General features: G+C 38.1%; 1 non-coding gene across 1 annotated transcript; it reads left to right on the plus strand.

Annotated features, from left to right (window-relative positions):
* Positions 1-11,758: 11,758 nt before the first annotated feature.
* Positions 11,759-11,896, plus strand: LOC119945356. Its single transcript, XR_005456224.1, has one exon. It is a non-coding gene; the product is annotated as a small nucleolar RNA SNORA7 (small nucleolar RNA).
* The last annotated feature ends 8,453 nt before the right edge of the window (positions 11,897-20,349 follow it).

Genomic DNA, 20,349 nt, shown 5'->3' on the forward strand with positions numbered 1-20,349 from the left:
CCAGGAAGGTAGAGAGGGAGTGATGATGACTAAATTTATGAAGAGTGGGTGGATGATACTTGATGCGAAATCACTGTGGTGGATGCCCCTTTAAAAGAAGCCTGGCTGCTGATTATTTAGATAAAAATATACATGCGGATCCCAGTTTTTGCAACCATGCAAACTAATTTTGAGATGCATGATACAGAGTGAGTCAACAGTATCATTTTTTCAGGTAACAAAAATTGAGTCATAAGATGACCACTTATGAGCTTCCAGTTTCTACCCAAATTTAGGACATAATACTGTCTTGACATCCATAAATGAATGAAATGGGTGAGATGAATTTCCATATTTGAAATTGAAAATAATGTTGATTAGCTGCCTGAATTGTTAGTAGTTTACTTGGATATTCTTGAGTGTCAGGCAAAGAGGTTATCTGAAATATCAAACATTAACCACAGACTGCAAAACGTATCTCCCATCTCTACCTATATTGTAAGCTCTTGAAATCGATTAGCGTATGTTAGGTAACTATATATATATAGTTATAGTGTATATAGTATATATATACTATGTATATATATAGTGTATATAGTATATATACACACACACACATATATTTACATATGTACCCCCACAAACATTTTAAAATCTCATGAGACTGAAAATTCCTTAAACCCATTAAATAATATGTGTTTTTAGAATACTCTGTGAGGAGAAAAATACAAAAGTTCTAAAGTATTGCTTCCAGTTAAGGATATAGTTGTAGTCACTTATTTATTTTCATCAATCCAAATTTTCTCTAAGAACTAGAAGGCAGCTTTTATAGATAGGCTCTTGAAGAATTAAAACCACAACAATACTCCTCATACCAATAAATCATATGTATACAAACGTGGTAGGCAAATGTGTGTATTTGACAGTATAAAGGATTTTTTTTAATAATCCTATTTGTTTGGGGGTGTTTTTTGTTAGTCTAAAAAACAGGTAAGAGATCATGATAGTTTCTCATCTCTATCACATAACACTTAGCATTGGCTATATGTTTTGTTTCAGTTTGGATTTAAATGAATCATGAGAGGAATTGGAAATTTATAAGATAGAAGAAGAATCATGTTATGGGTGTATCTTGATCCAATAAGTATTCTGTCAGGTGTAAAAGGCAGTTCTGAACCCAATCATGTAATGCAAGTTTCCTGTGAGGAATAACTGAAATGGTTTAGGTTTCAGAAATTGTTTTTTAGTGTTACTATTTTTTAGTCATTTAACAAGGAGAATAACAAGTTGAAAAACTAAATAAAATGTTTTTAAATTATAAATATGTAATGGCAGTTGCTTGATTGAGGTTATAGGAGCCTGGATGATGGTTGTAAGATAAATGTTGGGTATATAGCATGCACACATTTTATTTAAAAACATAGAGATGTAGGATTTCTAGATTAACTGAGATATGCTTTATAATTGGTGAACATTATAATTTATACTATTCTCTTCCAACAACTGAAATGGAGCATTTCAAACTGTACTCCAGAACAGTAAGTTTGGTATGAAATTATATTCTGAATCTCAGTAGCTAGTGATAATGCCTCAAAAACCAGAGAAATGGAGAAGGATTCAGCAGAGATGGGATAAATCAGTCAATCTGTAATAGTTAATGTCAGACCACAGTGTGCCTTGGGAGGTTATAGTTGAGTTAATAGGGATGACCCTTGTCCTCAAGGAGATTACAGTCTAGGCAGAGGAGACAGAATACTTTACAAAGAGAAGGAAGAAGTGGATATGCATATGTGGTGTTGTTTAAATAGTAGGCTATGTAAGCAGATATGCAATGAAGAGTTTTGGATGGTTGCTACATGACACATCTGCCTGTGTGTAGGTGTTTAAATAGTAGTTATGGAAGTAGATATGTACTGAAGAGGTTTGGATCGTTCTTATACGACGCACAGCATCGAAATGGTATTTGGAGGATCTATCCCGGTGTGAAGGAGGAGAGAAATTAATCAAGGAAGACAGGAATAGCATCATGGCACTTAGCAAAAAATTTGAATTAATTCCTAAGTTGTTTTGTCAGGGTGAAGGATCGATCTCCAGAGGAATCATTTTTTTTTTTTTTTTGAAGGAAGGCATATTACCTCATGGTGCCAATCAAGAATATACAAGGGAGCATTCAATCCTGAATACACAGAAGCTAGCATTAACTCAACTCAATATCTAACCATGGAATTAACCAGAGAAAAGAAAAAAGTGTTTCTTTCTGGGAACTGCTTTTGGTGTAGATTAGAGGAATGGGGAGTACTGAATTTGACAAATTGCCACATATTTTGAGTGATATTAAATACATAATATTGTATTTCACAAATGTAAAAAAAATCCCTTTTCAATAAATGTTATTTAAGCAGTAATTTAGTTACCTCATCTGTTAAATGGAGATTAAGACTGTAAATCCCATGTGGGACATAGACTGTGTCCAACCCAAAAAACTTGTATATACCCCAGCACTTAGTACAGCCTGACAACTAGCAAACACTTAACAAATACCATTTTTTAAAAATGAATTGGCAGGGCTGGGATTAGAACCCAGGTCCTCTGGCTCCCAGGCCGGTGATCTTTCCACTAGGCAACACTGCTACCCTTTGTAATCTAAAAACATCTTGGTTATTCTTTCCCCAAAAGATCAAGTAGAGGATAGAAGTGCACAAGGGTATTAAACTGGCACATTAGTAATTCACCAAAGTAATGATAAGATTAATTTCCCCTGTACCTTGTATTCTTGGCTAGTCATTTAAGCACTTCAGGAGGAACAGTAGCTCATTCTGATTCGTGGAATTTGGGGAGTAAGCAGAAACTGTGAAACTGATCTAAGCATAAAGCAGAAGTCTGAGGTTCTCAAATTCTTAATGGCATGAAGACTTGGGGCCATGTCATCCCATCTCCAAGTGCATCTTATCCTGGGGTTAGGGTTTATTTGCCAAGTGCATAGGTGACACAGAGGGGCAGGCAGGAACAATGGAGGCTTAGTCAGGGAAGGTCTCTTAAAGGAACTGTGATTTTAAGAGGGTTTTGAAGGTGGGGAGCGTGGTATACTGTCAGATATGATGGGGGAAGGAGCTCCAGTCCAGGTGGAAGATGTGGGCAAGTGGTCAGTGGTAGGATAGACAACACTGACCTATAGAGAATAGGTTGGTGTTATCCGAGTAAAGTCCATAGATTGGGTCCTAATAGGAGATAAGGGAAGAAAGATATGCATGCATTCATTCATTCACTTATTCAATCATATTTATTGAGCACTTACTGCATGCAGACTACTGTACTAAGCACTTGGAAAATACCATTCAGCAATAAAAAGAGACAGTCCCTACCCACAGTGGGCTCACAGTCTTGGGGGTGGTAGGGAAAGGGGGTGGTCTAAAGTGTTGAAGGCCACAGAAAGGTTGAGGAGGATTAGGACAGAGTAGAAGCCATTGGACTTGGCAAGAATGAAGACACTGGTGTCCTCTGGGAGGGCTGGTTCCATAGATTGAAAGGAATTTACATTATTTTACATGATTTTGTAAATATTTGCTATGTTTTTCCACTATATCCAGAATAAATGGCTTCTGAGAATAACAGTTGAAGTGAAGCTAAGTCATTCTGAAAACCTATTTATTGTGCACATCACATATGGTTGAGATTATTTCTATTATAGTGAGAACCATAACACAATTAAAAATGAATGGTTTTCTTCCTTTGTGAGGGTTTGCAATTGCAGTGACCTCCTTGTTTCTTGGGGTATCAATGAAAGGTTGAATTTGGCAGGATACGTGTGGGAGGAAAGAATCAGATGAGTCTCTGACAGCCAGAAATTCAGAAATCTCACATCCTTGTAAACATGCTGAAAATGAAGTCCATGTTAAAATACATTGCTGGTGATGACTGGGGACTCTGCAAATGATTGCTTCTTTTTTTCCTGAGGATCAATGGGAAATCTTGCCTGAATTTTATCAATAAGCACAAATGCAATGTCTAAATATGGTAATGTCATAGTCGTAACCAAGTCAATATAATCTTAAGTAAAGAATGGATATGATTTGTATGTGAATTGGATATCATTGCCTGAGATTTTTCTCTTGTTGGATATAACTAGGAGATTAGGTATTCAGCAATAATGAAGGGGTGATGAGGCAAAAACATCCCTATAGTCTGCCTGCCTTTTCAACTAATATAAATAGAAATAAGTAATATAGGCAGTTCTTGTCATAAACTAAATGTGTCTGAATGCTGCCATGAAATGAACATCCTGCTACTATTACTGGAATCTTAGCATTTGGAAGAATAGCTGCAATGAATTCACAGTGGTAACTTATTTTAAAATATGTTGTAACGGGTCCTAGATTTAACAGCATTGAAATCAGAAGAGACATCTAAACACATCTAGTTTTCTTCTAAGTGTTTTCTGTGACTTGTGATTGGTGAAATTCAACACAGTTATGAGTTTGTGTGGGGCGGGCTCACATCTTTTTGCTCAAATTCATTTTAGGTGATTTTAAATTGAAGATGAGGTTTGATGATTCAGGAAGTTTTCAGTGTCTCCATTTTAGTTGAAATGAGAGGGACTGAAAATTCAAGTATGTTTAGTTTGAACTTCTGCCTCCATTTTTTTTCTTTTTTTACAGCTTCCTCTTGGCGGGTTTTTGCTAAAACCATGTTGATTTTACAAGGAACACCTGAATTTTGGATTCAGAACAGTGATCACTTCCCATAAAATTATACCAAAGATATACTCTGTGATTCAGTAATGTATATGGAAAAGCAAAGGAATAGAGGATTCTTAGGAAAATGTCCTACAGCTCTAAGAGCTAAACTCTTATCTTTCAATACAATGTATCTTAGTTTATGAAGGCTACACAGATGGAGCTTTGTACTTTGAGGTTTTCTAAACATACATTCATAAGTGATGAAGGAAAAATGCCAGTATGCCAAATACGCTTAGCAAATTGAGATTAGTAGAAGTGTGCAGTTACTTCAAGTTACAAGTCTTCTATTTCTTGGTATTTGGGGACAAGCCTATCTCAACTTGAAACTTCTTCATGAGCTAGAATACTTGAAGTTTATGGGAAAAAAAATACTTGCAGTGTGAACAAAAGAATGATGTGACATGTTTTGCCCACCCAAAGTGATTCCTGGAAAGTTTTGGTTTGGGTCTGGAAAAAGGATGTGAAACCCCTCATGGAAGGATGAAAGAAAATAAAAAGAATAACTAGAAGGATACAATGTCAAGGTGTTGGTAATCTGGTAATCAACATCACTCAGGAAATTTAATGCTTGGCTTTTTCCCCAATTGAACCTGAGCTAGCAACACTGGACGGCAGCACATGCGGCAGTAGTGTGCTTTCTCACTGCCACCTCATGGAAATTTCCTTATCGTGCATTACGATCTGCACATTTACTGATGCCCAGAGATCCAGAGTGCTCAACAATTCATTCCTCCTCCAACACCAACCAGATGACCAGATCTCAATGGATCCCCCTTGCCTCTCTCCTCTTCCTCAATCAATCATATTTATTGAGTGCCTACTGTAGGTAGAACACTATTTTAAGTGTGTGGGAGAGTATACTACAACAGAGTTGGTAGACACATTCCCTGCCCACAAGGAACCTTCAGTCTAGAGGGGGCGATTGACATTAATATAAATGAATGAATTATGGATATATGCATAAGTGCTGTGGAACTGAGGGTGGGGTGAATAAAGGATACAAATCCAAGGGCAAGGGAGTGGGAGAAAAAGAAATGAGAGCATAGTGGGGAAGGCCTCTTGAAGGACATGCGTTTTTAATAAGGCTTTGAAGGTGGGGAGAGTGATGTTCTATTGGATATGAAGGGGATTGGAGTTGCATCCTGGAAGCAGGGTGCAGGCGAGAGGTCAGAAGTGAGATTGATGAGAGTGAGGTATAGTGAGTAGCTTGGCATTAGAGGTGTGAAATGTGCAGGCTGGGTTAAAGTAAGAAATCAGTGAGGTAAGGTAGGAGACAAGTCGATTGAGAGATTTAAAGCCAGGAGGATTTAGGCTTTGCTTGATTCAGAGGTGAATGGACAACCACTGGAGATTCTTGAGGAGAAGGGAAACGTGGACTGAAAGTTTTTGTAGAACAGTGAATCCAGCAGCAGCATGGGAGAGACAGGAGGCAGGGAGTCATTCATTCATTCAATCATATTTATTGAGCACTTACTGTGTGCAGAGCACTGTACTAAGCGCTTGGGAAGTACATGTTGGCAACATATAGAGATGGTCCCTACCCAACAACGGGCTCACAGTCTAGAAGGGGGAGACAGACAATAAAACAAAACATGTGGTCAGGTGTCAAGTCGTCAGAATAAATAGAAGTAAAGCTAGATGCACATCATTGACAAAATAAATAGAATAGTAAATATGTACACTAGACTGTGACTAGACTGTGAGCCCACTGTTGGGTAGGGACTGTCTCTATGTGTTGCCGACTTGTACTTCCCAAGCGCTTAGTACAGTGCTCTGCACACAGTAAGCACTCAATAAATACTATTGATTGATTGATGTACAAGTAAAATAAATAGAGTAATAAATCTGTACAAACATATATACTATTCCATTTATTTTATTTTGTTAATATGTGTTGTTTTGTTGTCTATCTCCCCCTTCTAGTCTGTGAGCCTGCTATTGGGTAGGGACCGTCTATATATGTTGCCAACTTGTACTTCCCAGGCAACTTAGTACGGTGCTCTGCACATAGTAAGTGCTCAATATGTACAATTGAATGAATGAATGAATATATGCAGGTGCTGTGGTGAGGGGAAGGAGGTAGGACGGGGGGATGGGGAGGGGGAGAGGAAGGAGGGGGTTCAGTGTGGGAAGGCCTCCTGGAGGAGGTGAGCTCTCAGTAGGGCTTTGAATGGAGGAAGAGAGCCAGCTTGGCAGATGTGCAGAGGGAGGGCAATCCAGGCCAGGGGGAGGACGTGGGCTGGGGGTCGATGACAGGACAGGCGATAACGAGGCACAGTGAGGAGGTTAGCGGCAGAGGAGTGGAGGGTGTGTGCTGTGCTGTAGAAGGAGAGAAGGGAGGTGAAGTAGGAGGGGGTGAGGTGATGGACAGCCTTGAAGCTGAGGCTGATGCAGTAGTCAAGGCAGGATAGGATATGTACTTGCGTCAACATGGTAGCAGTTTGGATGGAGAGGAAATGGCAGATTTTAGCAATGTTGTGAAGGGAGAACTCAGAATTTGGTGACATGGAATATGTTGGTTGAATGAGAGATGTGAGTCTCCCCCACCTCTGGTCCCTTGAGATCACTCAGGTGCCATTGTTTTAGGGGGTAGGGCAGCAAGATGGAAAACTTGAATTGCCTACTTTGATCAGACACCAAGTTGACATCAGTTTTCCTGAGGCAGGATGGGAAGTGTTATTAGTGTTTTTTTTCTCCATTTAGGTTGTTTTGTCTACTTTGCTAAAACACTGAAACATAGGTTGAAAATATTAAATCTTTTGACTCCAGAAGCAAGGACCAAGAAGGGACATGATTGAACCATACCAAATCATAGGTATTATGGACAAGATCAAGTCAAAATTGTTGTTTACCAAATCCCGCCAAGTCAGGACTATGGGACACCATTCGACTCTGGTAGTTTCAAAGCAAAGGATGCCCCAAGTTGTGGGGATGAAGATGAGGAATTTGTTACCACACAGGTTGTGCCACAGGAAATACCAGCAGGTTCAAGAGGGATTTGGATGCAGCTCCATGGATCATCTTCTTGAAGGCCTTCTCAGAACACACCTCTCCATTCTTCAAAATCATCCATAGGCTTTCTGTGCCATTTAAATCAAATCATCTCACAATCAACATGAAGGCTCTTCAACTCAGTCTACCTTACACATCTGCCTGCTCTCTTCCTCTACTACTACCTGTTTTTGCTCCCTGCATTTTACTCAAGGTAATTACCTCCACAACTTCACTTATGCTATTTTCCCAGTGTGGAACTCTTTCTCTGACCAAATCCAACATATCATAGTCTCTCCCTGCTACCCCATTCATATTCAAAGTCCTCCTAAAATCCCTCCTCTTCTAGCAAATATTTACCAATTAATTATGTAGGTTGTGAAAGCCCACCTCTAGCACTTATTTAAACATGTTCTTAGGAATTTATATGTATGTTTATTTTCTATCATATATTCAATATTAATTTTAATTAGTCCTTCCATAATATTTATTTGTCTGCCTCCATGTTAGACTGTGAGCCCACTGTTGGGTAGGGACTGTCTCTATATGTTGCCAACTGGTACTTCCCAAGTGCTTAGTACAGTGCTCTGCACACAGTAAGCGCTCAATAAATATGATTGATGATGATGTTAGAGTGTAAGCTTCTTCTGGACAGGGAACACGGAACTTCTTTGGTATTCCTCTAGTGCTTAATGAAGAACATTTCACCTAACAGGCACTCCAAAAATAATATTGCTTTTACTATTTTAGATGGTGAAGGAAATATCATACTATTTCTCTGAATAGCTTGTCTGTGTATACCTCAGGTTGTCATGCAAACCGCATGAGTTTTGTCCATTTGAGAAATACTTGAACTATAAGACATTCATTCTTCAAGTGTCTTTAAATATTACTTTTTCTTTGACAAAATGAGGTCCATGGCTTCATAGTACATGCTCACTAAAAACCATGTGTTGTAGGTAAACAATATTTTGTGTGTGTAAAAGTGCACACTAGAGAATGGCATATCTATGCTTAGAGAAGCAGCGTGGCTCAGTGGAAAGAGCACGGGCTTTGGAGTCAGAGGTCATGGGTTCAAATTCTGGCTCCGCCAACTGTCAGCTGTGTGACTTTGGGCAAGTCACTTAACCTCTCTGGGCCTCAGTTACCTCATCTGTAAAATGGGGATTAAAACTGTGAGCCCCCTGTGGGACAACCTGATCACCTTGTAACCTCCCCAGCGCTTAGAACAGTGCTTTGCACATAGTAAGCACTTAACAAATGCTATTATTATTATTATTGTTATTATTATTATTATGCATAATCTGTTTTCTCTGGGGATAGCTGAATGACTTAGGCATCTGTGGATAAATAAAACAGAAACCTAGTGGTTTCAAATAGATCACGGCTGCAGGGACAATTAGAAACCAGAGTTTGCAGAGCTAATGCTACCTGGAGATGATGATAATGTGGGTCTGATGTGGATGGGAATAAAAAGTCATGGAAGAGTTGTACTCTCCTAAGTGCTTAGTATAGTGCTCTGCACACAGTGAGTGCTCAATAAGTATGACTGACTGATTGATTGGTTGATAATTTTTGATTCTCTTATCATGTCAGGGATTATTTTCATGGTTGCATTGACCCATATTTTCCAATAAAATTATAGTCAGGAGGTGTGATGGTAGACTTGGAAAACACTGATAACTCAGATAATTGGCACAAGTGTATATTTAATGAAAAATGTGGCCTCTCTTCCCCAAAATCTGATTTACCCACAAAATTGTTCCTTGACCAATTTAAGAAGTTATTATGCCCTAGTGTGAAACCATTACTTTTTACCTTATAAGATATTTCTTATTCAAAAGAAGGTCACTTTGGCCAACATGTTTTTTGGTATTAATGCTTTATATTTAAAATGTTATATTATTTAAATTGACTTTCATCTCTGAATGCAAGAAAGAGTAAATGATAAAAAGTAGATAGTCTAAATGTCTTTCCATTATTATTTAAGCCTAGGAATACTGCTCTTTGCAGGCAATACTTCACCCATATTTAAACATTAACCTCAGTGAATTATTTACATCAGTGTGCACATAATTTCCCATTTTAGCTAACAATCTATGAAAGCCCAAGTGTTGAAAATTACATGTAGAGTAATGTTATTAAATGAAAGGAAGATTACTGATAGAACATAGAATGATCACCTATGTTTTACAGTCAAATAAATGGTGCTATAGACTGCTTCTCCGCAATAGCAGACAATGTCTCCACAGTCAAATTAAAGTGGAAATCCACCTAGTCATGTTAACTGCCTGGGAACCAGATTGAATCTGGGGGGAGATAGTATTAAAAATGCTTTCTGAGAATTCAAGGAACTACTCTGTCCACGTGGAAATTAATCCTCTCAGGAATAATATTGTGGAAAATTCCTTTTCCATTGCCTAAAATCATTTTTAAATAGTATTTATTAAGCACTTATTATGTGCCAAGCACTGTACTAAGCTCTGGGGTAGATACATTAAGATTTATCTCAGCTTCCTCATCATGAATAACGGTGGAGGTGGAAAATATTGTCATATTGTCAAATATGGTTGAGATTCATCCATCTCACTTCCACAGTATTTTAATGAAAACTATGAACAAACTTAGCATTACCAAAATGCAGCTTGTTTCCCATAGCTTCCAAACTGAAAATCAGATTCACCCTCCCTAATAACAATTGTGATATTTTTTAAGAGCTTACTAAATATCAAGCAATTTACTAAGCACTGGAGTAGATACAAGATAATCAGATTAGATACTTTTCCTGCCCCAAATGTAGCTCAGAGTCCAAGTAAGAGGGAGACTAGTTGAGGAAACTAAGGCCCAGAAATGTTAGGTTACTTGCCAAGGTCACATATCCGGCAACTGACTCACAGGGCAATGAACTTTCCACTAGGCCATACTGCTCTGTAGTTCTATTTTCCCCAATTCCTGTAGGGAAGTATGACTATTTGCTTCAGAAATAGGGTAATAATCCATCTCCTCTCCGTGAAAATGGGATAAGGTCATGAAATGTGGGGCGATCTAGATATACTCAATGACTGTAAAATGTACAGTGTCACTTGCTTTTGTGTTCACTTCAATAACTGGGCAGAAGACAGGCACTCTATGGAGCCTGAGAATTTATATCCTCAATGTGGAGGTACCTGGCACTGAAGGAACATTTTCTCAGAACATAACAGGTATTCTAACCCCAGAGTCTGCTTCCTTTGTTGCTGGTCCTCGGCTCCTTACTAGTCTTGGTTGGTGACATTCCTTTCTTCAGTTACACCTGAAAAGATGATTTTATTTTTAATTTTGAAGTCAAGACTAAATCACGCTGTTACATTCAGTTGTCCCATGGGGCTAGTGATTTTCAAACTTCATCACCTTTGAACCGTCTTGATAGCTTCCAGAATGCTTTCTGCTCCATATCTCTTGCCACATTTCCACACTTTTGGTAAAGGAATAGTGCTGGTCTATTAAGTTATCCGTATCCCTTAATTAGCTCGGATATTTTTGCTCTATCCAACATTCCGTGGTAAGAAATTTATTTACCACCAGCTGTGTGGAAAAGAAATGCATTTTATGCTTCTGTTGTACTACCCGAGTGCATAGTTCAGGGCATTCCACTTTGTTCATGTTCAATAAATACTGTTACTTATGTGACTACTCTGAGATGAAAAGTTTCCTTCAGATTTGTTTTGTATCTACAATTACAATGAGTTCTTCCCCTTCCCCCACTTTGGATTCTGGAGCTATTGTTTCATGCAATTGAGATTGGACCCATTTAGCTGTAACATCAAACTGAGCTAAAGGTACCCACAATTCAGAGTAATCCAAGGAATATTTGGGTTTAGAAACTTCAGCTGAATCCCCTCAGTTATCATGACTGAACCAGATTCTCAGAGAACACTGATCAAAGTTGAAATTGTCAATACTACAAATCAGAAAGAATAGCAATAGAAGATACACAGTTCAAATTTACAGAATGACATTCAGAGCTGCTGATGTTAAATGATGCAAATTAGTTTATCCTAGTTTCCTTTTTCCTCCTCTCAGGATTGCACCTGGAGAGTTTCCAGTACTTGACCAGTCTCGGCTATGGGAGGGAGAGTCAAGCAGAGGCATACCCATTCCATTCCTAGCTTGGGCAGTGGCCAGCTAATGGAAGGCAATCTGCTGCACAATCAAAACTCACCATCCTGGACAGCAGTGACATGGGAGAGAGTAGAGGGCAGAGATTAGACTTTATCGAGGGCAGAGATTAGAGTTTACTGCATGGAAGAAAGCAATGGTAAACCACTTCCATATTTTACCAAGAAAATTCCATGGATACACCACCAGAATGATTGCCAGTGGAGGTGAGGTGTTCTGGGAGAGATGTGTCCACAGAGTTGCTTTGGGTTGGTGACTATTTGACAGCAGAAGACAAGTTTCCTTTTTACCCCAAATGTATCTTAAGCAGAGAGAAATTACATTTCCATATGGACTTTTATTTTGGTGCCGTCCTAAACAGGAGTTGAAACCTGGATTAGATTCCAGGTCCTCCGACTCTCAGGCATGTGCTCTTTCCACTAGGCCACCTTGCTACATGCCAGGATCCTATATGTTTTGTTTCCATGCCTAGAAAATTTATGTCTATAGTGGATATGCACACACATGGTACAGAATACTTTTTTTTTCAGTGCTTTGATCTTTAGTCAGTATTTTGGGTATTTCAACCTCATCCTTGAAGTTTAGTTTTTTAGAAGTGCATTTCTTTAAAACACTCCCACATTCATTACTAAGTGAATCAAAGCCAATGTTAAAAGTGTTTTCTGGTTTAAAGAATTAAACAATTTATATAGTATTTGTTAAAATAGAATACATTTTTACTGACCATGTTTAAATAATATATTGTAATCATGTGGTTTTTTAAAACTGGAACTTAAAACAAGAACTCCCTCTTTATTCAGACAACTTGTTATATATTCAGTGACTCAGGTAAAATACTTGGGATATGGTTTTTCAAGTGGACACTGCATAAACTATGTCTAAGTAATATGGATACATTGTTTTGCATTGAGAACTATAGTTCCAGATGCAATATGTAATTGTTATATGAAAAATCACTCAAGGATAATTCTTGATTTGAAAATTGTCTCTATTTCAGTGTTTTTCTTTTGTTTATCATTGCTCTGGAAAGGCAGCAATTATGTACAATTAGTTTCAGTAAAAATGAAAGTCAATTAAAGTCACAGGATTTATTTGTATGGTTATTTGCTCTACAAAGAAATATTACCCACACCTTATGATGGGTAAAATGGTGGCCTTTAAAGTACTGTCTTGTCTTATGCCATTGAGTCATCTTAGACCACTAGTGATTCCATGGAAATATAAATGCCCCACCTCCATCTGCAGTCGTTCTGGTAGTTGTATCCATAGAGTTTTCTTGGTAAAAATGCAGAAGTGGTTTACCATTGCCTCCATCCACTCAGTAAACCTGAGTCTCCACCCTCTACTCTCTCTCTTGCTGCTGCTGCCCATCACAGGTGAGGTTTGACTTGTAGCAGATTGCCTTCCATTTTCTAGTGACTGCTCAAGCCAGGAATGGAATGGGTAAGCCTCTCCTTGAGTCTCCCTCCCATAGTCGAGATTGATAGAGTACTAGGAACTCTCCAGGTGCAATCCTGAGAGGGGACCTTAAAGTATAGGAATCACAAATTTTATCCAAACTCTAGTAACAAAATCTAGGATCATGGTAGATATGGGATATTGCCAAAAACATCCTTATTTCAAGTTTATATTAATCAGAGACCGAAGTTTTTTTTAGGATATACAGTAACCTAAAAATAATGTACTGTAACTGACTTTAAAAGAGCATTCACTTCTGCAACAAGCATTCAATAGAATGCATTGTATATAGTGGGCACTCAGTGAATATCATTACTATTAAAAATAGTTGGAGCTGCTACTTTTTTACCCCTCTGTCAAAGTCCCAAAATGTTAGCTTCTAGAGGATAAAGGAAAGAGAAAAAAATCATCAATATTGGCTCAGTGGAATGAGCACGGGCTTGGGAGTCAGAGGTCATGGGTTCTAATCCCGGTTCCCCCACATGCCTGCTGTGTGACCTTGGGCAAGTCACTTAACTTCTCTGCGCCTCAGTTCCCTCATCTGTAAAATAGGGATTAAGACTGTAAGCCCCATGTGGGACAATGTGATCACCTTGTATCCCCCCCCAGCGCTTAGAACAGTGCTTTGCACATAGTAAGCGCTTAACAAATGCCATCATCATTATTATTATTACTCCTCTAGGACTTTCATGGGGCATTTTGAGCAGCTATTTGGGGATAGCTCATTGAAACCTCCTCTGGCCTCCAGTTCTGTTTTCATAGCTTGAGTGTTCATTCTGCTGAGTCCATTGCTTTTGCTACCTGTTGACATTCACTGTTTACCAACTGTGTTTTTCACCTTCTTCATTTACAGAGTTCCTAGCAAATCATCCCTGAGTTAGGAAATGCTAGAAAGCAAGGTCACAATCACAACAGTGTGCTCCTAATAGGTAGGGTTCAAAGCTGGATGGTGAATTGCACGGGAGGAATGGACTAAAAAAAGAATCAAAAGTACAAAGAGGATGGTTTACCTGTATCTCCCAGAAGCCACTGGGACATATGAGATACGTTAGCCTTCTCTGTCAAAAGTGGAAGAGCTCTACCTCCTTCTGGGCCCTATCAGTCTCTCAAAATAAAATCTTCCAAGTCTAATAATTTGACATCCCTTGGAATTTTATTTATAATTCTATTTATTTATATTGATGGCTGCTCATTTGTTTTGATGTCTGTCTCCCCACTTCTAGACTGTGAGCCCATTGTGGGCAGGGATTGTCTCTCTTTAATGGTAGCATTTATTAAGCACTTACTATGTGCAAAGCACTGTTCTAAGTTTACAAGGTGATGAGGTTGTCCCACGGGGGGCTCACAGTCTTCATCCCCATTTTACAGATGAGGTAACTGAGGCCCAGAGAAGTGAAGTGACTTGTCCAAAGTCACACAGCTGACAAGTGGTGGACCGGGGATTTGAACCCATGACTTCTGACTTCAAAGCCCGGGCTCTTTCCACTGAGCCACACTGATTCTCTCTTTGTTGGTGAATTGTACTTTCCAAGAACTTAGTACAGTGCTCTACACATAGTAAAGTGCTCAATAAATATAATTAAATGAATGAATGGGCCAGCTTGCTATAATTTAGAGGAAAGGATGCAGGATCTGGAAAACTTTAATAAGTATGGACATCTTTTTAATAGCATGGTGCATAATGCTAGCAAGTACTTATCCTATTCTTCATTGACTAATACATCAGTCTCCTTACTAACCTCCCTGCCTCCTGTCTCTACCCACTCCAGTTCATACCTCACTCTGCAGCCTGGATCATTTTTCTTAAAAACAAAAAAAAATTTGGTCCTAGTATCCCCACTCCTTAAGAACCTCCAGTGACTGCCCAGTCATCAAGGAAAAATCTCTTGCCATTGGCTTTAAAATACTTGTCCCCACTTATCTTTCCTCTCTGATTTCTTATTACAACCAAACACACTCCCTTCACCCCCTAACGTCAATCTACTATCAAATTCTCATCTGTCTCACCACTCACTCCTTGCCCACTCCTTGGATTTTGTGCTTTCAATACATCTTAATGTGCATATTTGAACCTATTATTATGTTGATGCAGCATCAAAAATGTGGCTAAGCCTTTGTGCTTAGTTCTATTTGCTTTTGCACTTTGATGTAAATGATCTGTACATTTGGAATGGAATTATTAAGCATTTATGTGGCAGTAAATATGCAAAGTACTTTAGAATCATAACTCTAAGAACTTCATTGTTTGATGATAAAACTGTAGTTACCTAAGAACCTTTGCATTCATAATAGTTTCTGTGTCTAGAGATGTAAATGGATCATGTCTCCACCTACCAATTTAACTCAAATTTGTCAAATTTGAGTAAAAATTGTCAAATCCCCTTTAAACACATCCTTATTTAGCTAGGTCCTGAGACATTGGTAGCGAAAATACAATATAAACAGAAGACAAAAATGATGATCACTTAAAAAAGTAAATATAATGGACGTTAATTTGAATCCATTTGTAAAAAAGACTTTGGAAGTTATTCATCAGTGTTGAAGTCCATCACATAAGAAGATTGAATACAATTTAATGCTCATACTCTTCATGCTCTTCTATTTCAAATGCTTCCATGAAATTTAACAGTTGTATTTTACCGTGATGAATGAAACACATTTTTTAAAAATAAAATTATACATATCCAACTAAAGAGCTCATCCACAAAGGTACAATGAGTTTACAAAACTCAGTGTGTATTGAAGATTTTGTCATAAGGGCCTACAGTATCACTCTTACTCCACAACGAAGTGAATTGTATCCATCTTAATTTTCCACAATAGCATTGCAGAAGCACTTTGAACTTAAGTGAAACAAAATTTATGATGTTGAATCATACCACTCTTCCTCTGGGATTTTCCACTGTCACTTAAAGATAAACTTGAAAAAGACAGAGCTCCACTTTTTCTCACATTTCTTACTCACCACACAGCTATAAATTCCACGGCTCTTTTTAAAGTCCTGCTTAAGGTCTTACTATGTGCAGGAATTATAGTAAAAGATGGGGTAGATAGAAGCTATTCAGATTGGACATAGTCTATGGTTCACAATAGGGCTCAGTGTCTTAATTGGCATTTTGCAGATGAAGATACTGAGACACAGAGAAGTTAAGTGACTTGCCCAAGGTCACACAGCAGGCAAGTGACAGAACTGGAATTAGAACACAGGTCCTATGACTCCCAGCTCTGTGATCTTTCCGCTAGGCCAATTCTGCTTCCCTAAGTGGCTTAATACAAACTCTCGCACCACTCACTCCTGTTCAACCGTGGAAAATGGGTTAAACAGAAAAATTTATCCAAGGTTTAGAGGACATTGATAAAAGCTAATCTCTGTGACCTTTTCCGTGAAATATTTTGTGGTTTTCTTCTTGATTTATATGGCATATTCAAATAAAATAAATGCTAACACCTAAAGAGCACGCGTGTGCTTATGCACCATGAAATGCTTTCGATTCTGCATGAGGCAAGTAATTCCTTTGTCTTTTAACAGAGCTAAAGCACCCAACTTGCTAGCCATCAGTAAAAGGCACCTTTACTAGTGTGATATTTAATTACAATTTTGCATTCTAGTATGGAAGAGGAAGAATGAGGTGAGATGATTGAATGCTTTAGAGCTGCTGCTAAGGAGTTTCTGTTTGATGTGGATGGGCAACCACCAGAGGTTCTTGAGGAGAGGGGAAACAGGGACTGAATTTTTTTAGGAAAAATGATTTGGGTATCATAACTAGGTGTGGATTGGAGTAGAGAGACACAGGAAGCAGGGAGATCAACAAGGAGGCTGAAGTAGTCAAGACAGGATTTGATAAGTGCTTGGATCAGCCTAGTAGAAATCAGGTTGGAGAGGGGAGGGAAGATTCTGAAGATGTTGTGAAGATAGAACCGACAGGATCTGGTGAGAGGTTGAATATGTGGGTTGAATGAGAGAGAGAGATGTCAAGGATAACGCCAAGGTTATGGATCCGTAAGACAGGAATAGTGGTGTTGCCTACAGGGACAATATTTTCCTAAAAATACATGCTATCTTCAGGCAGCTGAATCTTATGTATCAATCTTGAGCATCGTTTTCTAAAGAGAGTACAGTGTCCATGTCTCTTAATGGGTTGAACTGAGTTTAGACTTTCACAGTATAATTGAAAATTAGATAAATGAGTAATCCATAGTAATAATGATGGGTTAATTGGGAATCCACTGGGTGCTGGATACTATATTAAGCATTTGGGAAAGTGTGGCAGAGGTACAAATATAAAAAATTACCCTCATACAAAGGACATCCACTCCAATTTGTTTTTAAACTGTATGTATTAAATGCCTACTATGTGCCAGACACTGTACTAAGTGCTGGGGTAGATACAAACTCAGCAGGTTGGACATAGTCCATGTCCCACATGGGGCTCACAGTTTTAACCCCCATTGTGCAGATGAGGCATGACAGAGTTAAGTGACTTATCCAAGGTTATATAGCAAACAAATGGCAGAGTCAGGATTAGAGCACAGGTCTTTTAACTTCCAGGCAAGTGCTCTGTCCACTAGGCAACATTGCTGTTCAGAGGGAAGATAGACATAAATATATTTTAACATAGAACAATAAGAATAAATGTCTGTATATGTCTCTACAGACATTCTGAGGCAGCTCATAAAGGTGACTGTTGGGCTGATAAGACTCGAGGTAATGGAGATTAATCAAGATTGGCTTTTTGAAGGAAGTGGAATTTTCAGAAGGTTTTGAACTCCGGGAGAATTGTAGTCATCGGGTTTAGGGAGGGAGAAGGGAGTGTCAGACTGGAGCCATCTTAATGTTATTTTTTAACCTCTAGTCATTTATTATTATAGACAATTTTTTAATGATTTCTGTTGAAAAAACGTTCTGGTTAATTTCCATTACTATGGACTTATAAAAAAAACCAGTTGTTACTCTTCTCATTTGTTTTTTTTTGTTTCTCAGAAAGGCAGGTGCCAATACTATTTAAATTATATTGGTCTCTGATAACATTGCAACTGTCTCAAATTTGAATGATTTGAGAGGTAATTGTTCATATTTTAGAGAGACGAAGCAAAAAGTTGATTGTCAGGAAATTTAATAGCATTAGGTATTTTGGACTACAGGATAAAAAATAACTTGACTAGTGCCAAGGATTAATTAGGACAGGGCACTGAGGAGACACCTAAAAGAAATTAAAATGTGCAGCTAGAAATGCTGAGGTTATGTTCTGAGTTTATGTTCTAAGTGGAACAAGGTGGAGCCCTATGTCAAATAATGACATATATTGGGGCTTATGTGGACTGTACTTTTTAGCAATACTTCTCCTTTTAAAATTCCATTTAATGTTAGTATATTCACATAGTAAAAATGATGAAACACAAACTCATTGTTTCTCAGATACATGCCTCAGATGAAAGTTATGGTAAAATTGTGTGTTCTAAAGCGTTGCATTATTGATTTAGAATCTCTTTCAAAACACCATGGGCTAATTTCCCCTGTAGATAATAAGAATAGAAAAGACTAATTTTGCAGGGCTAATCTCATTCAAACTGATGCGATTACTTCAATATAAGGATCCCCTTCAAATATACTAACAATACAGACAACCAGGTTTGTAAAACATATTTTAGAAGTGCTGTAAGGTTTAGGACTAACCAAATTATTCTAACCAGTGTCTAACCAAATGATTGATATAGTCGTAGCCTGCATAATCTTGTGGATTCTAAGTAAATGTAACAAAATAAACTATTCACCCTGAGATTATGATGAATAATACTAACAATATATCATGATAGATTACTGGATTTATACCAGTAAATTTGTCAATATTACTTACTGAGTGTCTGCTATTCATTGAGTATCTACAGAGCACTGTATTAAGTGCTTTAGAGACTACAATAGAATTAATAGAGACAACTTTAACTTCAAGGATCTTATGAACTAGGAGAGGAAATGGGCACTAAAAAAATCCTTCATGGGAGAAAGGAATAGGTATGTATGTAGTGTTTGAGGCAGGTTTGAGTACCCAAGGGCTTAGGTGAAAGGGTGGAACACACTCCAGGACTTCATGTCTTTACTCTCATAAGACCTCTGTGAGGGAGAGGAAGTAAGGTTTTCATTCAGTTGTATTTACTGAGTACTTACTGTGTGCGGAGAACTGTACTATGAGCTTGGGAGAGTACCATATAACAATAAATAGACACATTTCCTGCCCACAACAAGTTTACAGTCTAGTTTTCTTTATATCGATGAAAAAATCTGAAGCACCACAAATCATTTTGCCCAAAGCCATAGCGTTACTGCTCAAGCCTGGATTGAACCCAAGACTCCTTGCCTCTCAGTTTTTCCCCATAGAGCAACCTGTCTTCCTCATAGGAAAATGAGAAGGAAGAAAATTTTGTACAGCCAGCATGATGGGAAAAAAAATGAGACAAGTGTATGATTCAAACCGTCAGCCTCCAGGCTATTTACTGTCAAAGCATATACAATTTTAGTGAGAGAAGGACCCAGGAAGGAGAAGGAAAAAAAAATGCAACAACTTTTGGAGCTTGGCTATTGCTTTATATTTCACAAGTGAGCCAGACTTCTGAGACCAGGAAAGAGGATGAAGCCGAGGGTTTAAATAAAGCTGCAATTTGCCTAGAGCATCATACTTTAAAATTTGGGGCATAGCCAAGAACATCCAGGAAATGTGGTTAAAAAGGTGAAATTTTTTGAGTAATGGATCTAATGACGTCCTAAAATGATTAAAGAACACTACTAGTTTTACAGAAGACCTGCTTTATTCAGAATAAATTACTGGTTTCTGGAAAGTGAATTGAACCATTAGCTACACATAATATGTTTCTGAGCAATTTATTTGCTTCTGCAAAGCGTTAATGCTGTACTTTCATTCTGTATTTTCTTGCTTCCCTCCAACCAAAGAAATGAAACTACTTTACAAATGATGAGTTAGTTCTTTCTATGACTAAGAATCCTTCTTCCTTGTGTGAAGGAACTGTTCGTCAT

Source organism: Tachyglossus aculeatus, chromosome 24 (genome assembly GCF_015852505.1).
Source record: "Tachyglossus aculeatus isolate mTacAcu1 chromosome 24, mTacAcu1.pri, whole genome shotgun sequence".
In the NCBI taxonomy this organism is placed as follows: domain Eukaryota; kingdom Metazoa; phylum Chordata; class Mammalia; order Monotremata; family Tachyglossidae; genus Tachyglossus; species Tachyglossus aculeatus.